Source organism: Mastomys coucha, unplaced genomic scaffold (genome assembly GCF_008632895.1).
Source record: "Mastomys coucha isolate ucsf_1 unplaced genomic scaffold, UCSF_Mcou_1 pScaffold13, whole genome shotgun sequence".
Lineage (NCBI taxonomy): Eukaryota > Metazoa > Chordata > Mammalia > Rodentia > Muridae > Mastomys > Mastomys coucha.
Window position 1 is genome coordinate 6049158 of NW_022196895.1, and position 10284 is coordinate 6059441.

The following is a 10284-nucleotide window of genomic DNA, read 5'->3' on the forward strand; positions in this document are numbered from 1 at the left end:
TGTGGGGTTTGTGTATTTTAAACAGCCATCTGGGTCATTTTTCTAATGTCCTGTAATAAACATTTTTTTCATATAAAAAAAGAAAAAAAAAGAAAAGGCTGTATGGTCTAAACTGGACATGTTATGTGTTAAAGGTGCTAAAAAAGGAGCAAGGGCCTTGTATGAACAAAGACCAGACAGCACTAAGACTAAGGGATTCCTTGGTATCAGCTAGGTGTCCCCAAGGCCAAGCGGAAACTCCAGGCCCATTCTGAAACATTTCTGCAGCACAAAGATAGAGAGAACCAAGAGAAAGCCAAGATCAAGCATGGCCTGAAGGCAACGGCTGAGTCACTGCCATGGACAACTTTTAGTTTATAGTTCTGCTGACCATCATTATAAAAGTTACAAAGTAGGTCTAGGGAGACAGTCAATAGGTAAAGCATTTGTACAAACATGAGCACAGAAGTTTAGATCACCAGAATTCACATTAATACTACATATGTGTGGGAGACAGGGGAGCCTTACAGCAAGCTGGGTACCCAGAGTATCTGTAACTATCTGGGATCAACTGAAACCCTCCTTCAATGATTAAGGTGGAAAGCAAAGATAACTCCTGACATCAACTTTGGGTGTCCATACACACTGGAAATACACTCTCTCCCCTTCCCATGCACTTATACACATGCATACATCCATGCATGCACACTAAGCATATACACATAAAAACTAGGTTACAAAGTAATCAAGTATAGTGATGCATACCTCTAATCCCAGCATCCTGGAGGTTTAGGGAGGAAGACCAAGAGTTCAAGGTTAGCAAGGCTACATAGCAGGAACTGTGCATCATCCCCTAAGAAAAGAGTTATAATGAAGTATAAAATTCTTTCATACTAATGCTATACTGCATCTACCCAGGAGCACTCTGCTCTGTAGCTTACACCACCTCTTGTTCCTCTTCTTATGAGCTCTCATCCTCTTCAGATTGATATAAATAAGCATTGGTCATTCAGAACTTACCATTCTCTTTATTAGTACATTCTCACTTCAGGTGCTGTGGTGGTTTGAGTGAGAAAGGACCACATAGGCTCATTGATCTGAAAGCTTGGTCACTACGGAAGGGCACTATTTTAAAGGATTAGGACCCTGATGGAACAAGTATGCCACTGGATTTGAGGTTTTCAAAAGCCCTAACAAGAACCAGGGGATCCAGATGTAAAACTCTCAGCTATTTCTCCAGCTCTATGTCTTCCTGCTTGCCCCCATGCTCCCTGCCACAAAAGCAATAGATTAAACCTGTCAAATAAGCATGTTCTAACTAAATGCTTTCTTTTATAAGAGTTGCATTGGTCATAATGTCTCTTCACAGCAACAGAACACTGACTTAGACAAGTACTTTGTACAGAGTTGTACTTGTAATTCATCATAAAACCAGATTTAATATCTATTTCACAGGCAATAGTAATAGCATAAATTCACCAGTCTCCAGTGGGGAGTTGTTACAAATGGCATGATGAAATCCCTAATCTTAAACATGTAGATGTATTCCCAGTATTACTTGCTTGGAATGGAATCCCTAAGTCAAATATGAAGAATTTAAACATCTGTCTTCCAATCAAGTTGGACCACTGTTTTGTGGGTCAATTTTGTTATCCACAGTTCCAATACATTCAGGCCTATCCAAGGTTGGGGGTTATTCAAGTGAGCAGTCTTGTTAGAAGTACAACTTTGCAGTGACACTAAGCTGACCTCTTGCACACACCAAGGGTACCACAGCTTAGGACAATAGTTTCACAGCCACAGCAGATTCTCCTCACTGCTAAAGAAAACATCAAAGGCTGAGTGAGAACACAGACACTGTACTGTTTCTGTTTTCTTCCTGTGGGTCATTTCCTAACTGGTACAGATACAAAGTAATTAGAAGTGACCTAACTCACACCTAAAAGCAAATGGACTCTCAGCAAAGGCTAAAAGAACAGAAGAATATGAGAGCCTGAATGTTTTATACTTTCTCAGGTCTGCCTTCACATGCTTTATACATAAAGTTTTCAGCTAATCTCCTGTAAAAGTAACATGACTGAGCAATGCCTATGACATGTGTCAGCTGGGTGACCCTGAGTAAATATGCGGTAATCTCTCCCTCCTCCCCCCCTCTCTCCTTCTATCTCAGTCTCTCTCTCTCTCCCTCTATCTCAGTCTCTCTCTCTCTCTCTCTCTCTCTCTCTCTCTCTCTCTCTCTCTCTCTCTCACATACACACACACACACACACACACACACACACAAACACACACACATCTGAGATGATTCTGTAAGCAGCAAATGAGAAAAGAAAGCAGTCTGTGAGCCACAAGTTACTGTGCAAAAGCTCCAGAACATCAGAGTACACACAGTGATCTGGGAAGAGCTTCCATGCTCTCTGAATTCAGAATTCAGAGAATCTAATTCAGAGAATCTGAATCCTAAACCTGTTCTCACAAAGCTGGAAAGAACTTTTCTGGCAAATGGGAAAAGCATACTTGCAATGTGGCAGCAGAGGCAGTCTCTGATCTTCTGCCAGACTACCTTATTACAGGCATGGGATCTAGATGAAGATACCTAGCTTGTTTCATTTCCAAGAAGAGGAGATAGATGCCATCTCAAATGCATCCAAAAGGAGAGGATGCAAGCCAGATGCTATCTGAAGGACTTCCACTTCATGTTCTACTGTATGGTTTCTAAGTGAAGAATATCTGAACTTTGGCTCACTGTATTCTTACTTGAGTTCAGAAAACACACAAGTTTCAAACTGTGTCTATGGAAGAATTCTGCTGTCTTTAATCATTTACCTAAGCAGTAATAAAGTAGAGAAAAGTTCTTATTGGAATAAAAAGTTTCCTCTCAAGTATCTCAAAAGACTCAGTCATAGAAACCAAACTGATATGTGGTATCATTCAAAAAAAAGGTTGTGTGTGTGTGGGGAGCTGCAGCTGCCACCATATATTTATATTTATATATATATAACACCTGGTCTCCGGCAAGAGCAGAGAGCATTGAGATAAACAAGCCTTAGTTGGAAAAGCTGTGTGCCTCTAGTTTGTGATGCAAGCTGGCATGATTTCTCTTAGTCTATTATTATGTTTTGCCATGTAGCCAATGCTAATTGGGACCAGGGAAAGTATTTAACCCACAAGGGCTGGGGGCTGGAGAGAGAATTAGGAGTAAGTATATAGAGTATAGTGAGTAAGTATGTAGAGATAAGAGTAAGTAAGATGTAAAGATAGAAGTAAGATATAAATAGAAGTAAGATGTAAAGGGTAGAAATAGAATAGAAGTAAGATATAGGAATAGAAGTAAGATGTATGTAAGAATAGGAGTAAGTAAGATGTAGGGAATAGGAGTAAGTAGGAAATAAGAGTAAGTAAGAAGAAAGTAGAAAGATGTGACTAGTAAGATGTAAGAAGAAGATATAGAAGAATATAAAAGAAGCTAGCTAGAGAAGAAGTAAAAATGAAGGTTCCTGATTAAACTGCATGGAGAAGAGCTCGTTGTTGCCTCCTTATTTCCGCTGGACGGAGAAAGGCGCACGACATGTGTGTTCTAGTAAAGTATTAAAAGTACAGTGCACTACATTTACAAGCTGTTTGCAACAGAATTCCAGTTTACATCATCCTCACACAAAGCTTCTTCCAGAATAAAGTCATTATAAAAATGAATACCAACAGAAAGCAGAACCATTCAAGGAGAGCTGGTTATTCTATAAGTGGAATAAAGCATACAAAACAATCTTAAGGCTGATACATAATTTCAATTGATTCAGTAGTTTCAATTACTAAATGAAAGCAACTCTATTTTACTGTGTCTTAGAAGGGCCCTTCCTCTACACAGTGTTTGTTTGTTTGTTTGTTTGTTTGTTTTTTAAGACAGCATTTCACTGTGTAGCTCTGTCTGGATGACCTGGAATTTCTAATGTATATCAAGCTGACCCTGAACTCACAGAGATGCCCCAGCCTTTGCCTCTTGAGTATTGGGATTAAAGGCAAGCAATACCAATATTTATAGAAGAAAAAATAAGCAGGGAAAAATGTATAGTTCAAAGAGATGCTATTACTTAAGTAGATACATCTAAAAGACTTTCTGTTGTTTTGGTTTGGATGCTTGAGTGCAGGAATCCAAGCAATGGCCTCTAGTATACTAAGCACTTATCTACCCCTAAGCTAAACCTCTATCTCCCAAACATTTTCTCTTGAAAGGCAAAGTTCTCTCCTATAACTTAGCTCTTAAGGGGAAAAGGTAAGTTAATAAAACAAAGTAAACAAATAATGGCTTTCTCCCTCAGAGAATGATGCTTCAGAAAATCTTCTCTCCTTGGTCCCATCAACCAGAACTAACTAATAATGTACAAAAGTACATTTTTTTAAAAGTTAGTAAGAGATTTCTACCATTTTTATTTGCTTTATGTGTCAATGAATAATGCTACTTCCACTTAACTCTGACAATGATTATGACTAAAGAAGCATCACAAAATAAGGATTCAGGGGTCAGAGATTATAGAGCTTGTAGTCAAAAGTAATCAAGCCAGTTCTAGACATCTAACTACATGCATAATACCTGCCTCAAACACTTACAAATATCTAGATAAAACTGAGACTGATAACCACCAAGCCTGACACCTGAGAATCCACTTGAAGGGGAGAACTGACTCCTACAACAAGCTGCGCACACACACACACACACACACACAGTCACACACCCATGCTCGAAGAGGCACAATATAATATATATATATACATATATATGTGTGTGTATACACACACACACACACACACACACACACACACACACACAATAAAAAGTAAAATAAAATAGTGGCTAAATATTCTACAAAGGGCTAATGCATCCTGGAGTCACTAGACTACATGGAAACAGTTCCAGAAAGCAAGTGCCCCAAGTCAGTAAAAATACAAAATTGGGGCACTTGCTTTTTGGAGTTTGGGGGCAGGAGAGATTATTGTTTTTTGAGACAGGGATTCACATGGTCCACAGTGGTCTCAAACTTCTGACCCTCCTGTCTTCACCTGGCAGTACAGGCATGAGCCACCATGCCAGTTTATGTGTCACTGGGGATGGACCCCAGGGCTCCCTGCATGTTGTTTACTGAGGTACAATCTCAGTGCCTAGGCAGGTTTTTGGAGTTTTTACACAGAGATCTCCACCACTTCCTTACTCTGCAACTTGATGACTTGAGGCAGTTACTTTTCTCTGTATTCTGGCTCTCCATATGGAAAATGAGAAGATGGTTGTTCATCTCATATAAATGCTATGTATATTAGTAAAAAAAAAAAAAATCACTAGATCTAGGGCAAAAACCTTTTCCTATCACTCAGGAGACCTTGGAGGTCCATTCCCAGCACTTGCAAAATAAATAAATAAATATTTAAAAAGGAAGTAAACAAACAAAAACTCCCCAGCCCTGGAGACTGAGAATACTACTTGGCCCATAGAAGTAACTATCTCTGTGTAGACCGTCAAGAGAGAACACTGTGCTGTGGTTCAGACTCAAGAGGCCCAGCTGCACATACCAGGACAGAAGGAAAAAAATCAGGACAGACTGCTAGCATTAGCATTGCAAAGGACATCAGTGGATGGCTTAGGGAAAAAGTAGTCCCTTGAAGGATCCTGGTTCATGGAGTCTAGTTAGCTTTTTTTCCTAACATTAGGGAAAAAAAAAGACCAATGGACCCAAACAGAAATCACCTACTTCTTCTAAATATATGTGGATGCAAAAGAACTCAGGGCTCTGAATGGAGATCTAATAATGGCTGACCAGCAGTGCTTCTTCCGATTTCTGAGCAATAAACAACGTTGAGTGGCCAGTGGCAGATACGTTATGTATACCACAGGAATCTGGGGTTTGTAAGCTGGTAAAAACACCCATGAGTTGTTAAGCATAATTCTGTCTTGGACCCAGCTGGCATTACGGACTCATCACCTTGGAAAAGAGAAGGTACAAAAGAAATCATGAAACAGGAGCCATGGAATGGCAGCTATTCTCTCCTGGGTGGTTGCAGCCCTCAGGCCTCAGACTGTTCCTCATCCTGGACCTAAAAGCTAGCCTTACAGTAGAGTAGCACTGCCTTAAATCAGAGTTTGTTAGAATAAGTGAGAGAAATAAACAGTAATACACACACTTACACTCCAACCATGACTCTGTAAAACTTGGCTTAAAATGCTACAAATGGCACTTTTTTCACCTGGGCCAGCCAAACAGTTCCAGTAAGATTTTGAGATTAGAACTAAAGTCCATCAGTCTTTGAGTTGCAGTTATAAATGGGTCTCCATTCACATTTCCCTTAGTTGTGACAGCCAAAACTGGCAAATAAAAGCTTTTATGTATGTATTGCAAAAGCCTCAAGCACAAGGAAAACAAAACACTAGAAAAGTTCCCTTCTCTGACACTTTAGAAGAGCTTGTCATTTTCAAAGGGGGCTGAGGGAAAGTGGGGGATCTTTCTGAGAACCCCTCAGGGATGGAGAAGCTGATCCTGGACTCTACACTCTGGCATCTTACTGGCTTATCAAATCATTCCAATCACACCCCAACCATATTATCTATTTTTAGTTCTCATAGTGAAAATATACAGAAAGACTGATAGTCACCAAAATGCTATCTACACCAAATTATAGGTACAAAAACTTCATGGCAGCCTCCAAGGCTTCAAGAAACAAAGGGAATCAGAGAAAAGCATGTCGTGAATCCGGGGCTACTGTTTGTACAGCCCAGCACCCCTGTGTGCTACGGCACCCAGGACTGAGACTTTATAAATACTCAGAGAAGGAACTGCTCAGCATTCCGATATGCTCCTAGGTCTCTGGCCACCCACCCTAGCATAATTAGTGAGTCTAGTGATCTGCCCCAAAAAGCAAACTTCACATTTGGTACACATCCACTCAAGCACATGTATAAACTGTGTGTACATAAAAACATACAAAAAACAAACAAACAAAAAAACCTAAGTGCCATGACTTACCTTACAGCTTTCTTTTATTCTGCATCTATAAAACCTTCATGGCACTCTTCTTTTCTTTTTCTTTTTTCCATTGGAAAATGGTATTTGGGGCAACACGAATACAGATCCCTGAGACAGTCACTCGTGTTGGGCTTCAGAATAAACTCTCTCTTATTTTCTTTTTAAGAACTGAGTTTTATACCGATATTAGACTGAACTTTTGAAGGTACTATTTCATTGATCTCAGTCATCCATGCCTTACGTGTTGGCAATCAATCAAAGTTTAAGGTTAGCTGAATCTTGACCTATGATTACCAGATTCTTGTTTCAAGTATCCGTACTTTTAAATATTGGGCTTCTGACTCACGACCCATATTGCAGGCACAGAAGCCATACTTAGGGGGAGCTCAGTTTGACTTGATACTTTAAGCAGTGTGGCACACTTGGCCAGTAGACATTAAAAAATGTTTCCTCATACCTGCCCTATGGCTTGGCTCTGGCTCTCCTACATCCCTTCCTGTCATAGGGAGATTTATCTCTAACCAGCACCGGCTCTCATCTTGAAAGAAGACACCTGGAGCCACTGCCTACCTGCCGCTATCATGAACATGAACAAGAAGTAAAAGTTTGTTCCTACCAGCTGTGAGATAACTGTAACCAGGCAAAACCATTAAGGTTTTCCAGATCATCCAGACAAGACAGGTATCAAAGTCTCACATGGAATATAAAATATCTGTATCAAATTCACAGCTTTTTCAGAAATTATGTTACATCATTATAAAATAGTTCTCCAAATTGTTGGGAGACATATACCTCTGTTTTTCAGATTTGGACTTCTTGTTACCCTTGATTTAGACAAAACACATCTAATAACCTAACTTCAGCAACCAACACAGGTACTCTCTTAGTCTCAGGGCTAAGAAAGCTAAAGTTTGGTAGCCTCCTTTCAAAGACTTTGGACTCTTCCAGCCGTGTACTTTTAACTCTTTCAAAATATTAAAACATGGAATTGTATTTTCACAAAATACTTAAGATATGGCCTAGCCATGGGAAGAAATACAACAAAGAGCATCAAATAAGAGAAAGAGGCTATATCTACAAAGGCAGATTAACTGACTGGAATATCATTGATGTGCAGAGATTAGAATATTACAGGTCCATAGTCCAATTTCAATTTACCTTGGGCTATCTTTAGCCCTACCTATTGCCCCACCCTCACCTTCAACACTCTGCACCCTCATGCCAAGACTAATAGATAAAGCCAGCATCCTGCAAACCTACTTTCTTCAGATCAAAGGGTTAATGGGTGTCATCAGCTAGCATCTTAGTCCTATAGCACAGTTGTTCCCATTTTGTACTTAATTTTTTCTACAGAATAAACCTCATCTTTTATTTCTTTGCAATGAAAGCTGCTTGTTGCCTCAATACCATTATTATTTCTTGAAACAACCCCTGGGCCCTTAGGAATTTTTGTCCTACCTTCTATATGCACTGGCCAATAGATATGTTCCATGTATATATAAAGAACAATATGAACTCTGGCTCTTAATTTTGCAGAACTACAGATTTGAGAGGCACATTTTTCATCTTAGACCCTCAAAGAATCACTTTACATGTGAGTCAAGATCAGAATATTCTAGCAAAACATCAAAGAAAATGTGCTGGGTTAAAAGGGTGGAAAGACAGTAACTACACTTTCATCAGTCAGAAGACACGCAACCCAGTTAATATTTCCAACCACCTTGCTAATTTTCGCTATGCTGTATCATCCCTAAGTCCAGTACTGCAGATACTAAAGCAGACGCTTCAGATTAGCATTGTCACTTGGACTTCAGTGGAATGTAAACTTGTGCCCCAGTAAAAGAATCCAGTGATTTTCACAAAGCCCCAGATCGAGAGGCAGATAGATCTCCAGGACATTTTGCAGCTATCCTTCCTAGCAATCCTCTCAACTGTGCCCTTACAATTTCTTCCACAGAAATGACCCCAGCTTCTAGGAATTTCAAGTTTCCTGAACCCTCATGAGCTGATGACCGACACAGAGGCAATCTATAAGGCTCCCAGCTGCCTTTTTTTCTCTAGTCTTACCTTGTAGCATTTCTTCCCCATTTGTAATGCTTTTTGAATATAAACTGACCCCAATAGGCTTATGCATTTGAAAGCTGTCTCCTGCTTGCAGCACTGTTTTCACAACTATTTAGACAAGAACACTGGAAAGCAGAAAGCAGGGCCAGAGGTCACTAGCACAAGGTTGTGGATTGCATTTTCTTTGTCCTGCTTGCCAACCTGAAGTAACTAACCACCTCAAGCTTCTGCTGCCATAGCTGCATGAAGCTCCAACATTAAGCTTTCTTTGACAACTATGTATGAGTGGTTCTCATGCATCTCTCCTGCTCTCTCCTCCTAAAGGACAGGACAGGGAGCAGCTTCCTTCCTTTGCTGTTCTATACCATTTGCAATGCTTAAAAGTCACACATTCCCTTACACACACTGGCAAGACAGTACAATTACATTCCTTTAACTTCTATTTTAATGTGACCCCAACATTTTCCTATACTGCCTCTTTGCATTTGTTTTTCAAGTCAAGGTTTCCCTGTGTTAACAGCCCTGGCTGTCCTGGAATTCACTTGGTCGACCAGGCTGCCTTTGAAGTCAGAGATCTATCTGCCTCTGCCTCCAAAGTGCTGAGATTAAAGGCATACACTACCACTACTGGCTACTACTTTTTTTTTTCAACCTTAAGAACTGTATGAAATATCAGTTAAAATTTCAGTAATTTAAAAAAATTAGAATTTTATTTTTCTGTTCCCAACTTTGTTCCTTAACTTCTTGTTACTGTGCAGTTGTTTTTCAGCTTCCTGTGGTTTCTTCTCACAGACTCAGACTCTTATCTTGTGGTCTGGCACCCTATACATGGATGCTTCCTCATATAAGCAGACAAAAGCTGTGGTACAGCAGGTCTGTCTGGGCTGGAGTCCAGAGCAGACCTTGGGTGCAAGCTCTGCAGCCAGTCCCACAACACCAAGAGGAAGCTCCATTCCCAGGCACTCTGACACACCCAGGATCAGAGGTGAGCAGGAACCAACATCTGTCCCAACACTGGGGGTAACTTCGACCAGCGGGACCAGGCACACAGGAACTCCGCCAGCCCAGTGACTCCAGTTCCTCCCAGTCTGTCTGGGTTAGTATTCTGAGCAGACCTTGGGCACAAGCTCTGCAGCCAGTCCCACAACACCCAGAGAAAGCCACATTCCCAGGTGATCTAACAAGCCCAGGATCCCAGAATCACAGGATCACAGAGACTGCTTGACTCTGAGGA

The 10284-nt window shown here is 40.5% G+C and overlaps 1 protein-coding gene across 5 annotated transcripts in view; it reads right to left on the bottom strand.

The window, feature by feature from the left end:
* Nucleotides 1-10284, bottom strand: part of Ccny (cyclin Y) — a 134333-nt gene that overhangs the window by 95636 nt on the left and 28413 nt on the right. The gene's annotated exons all lie outside the window — the stretch shown is intronic.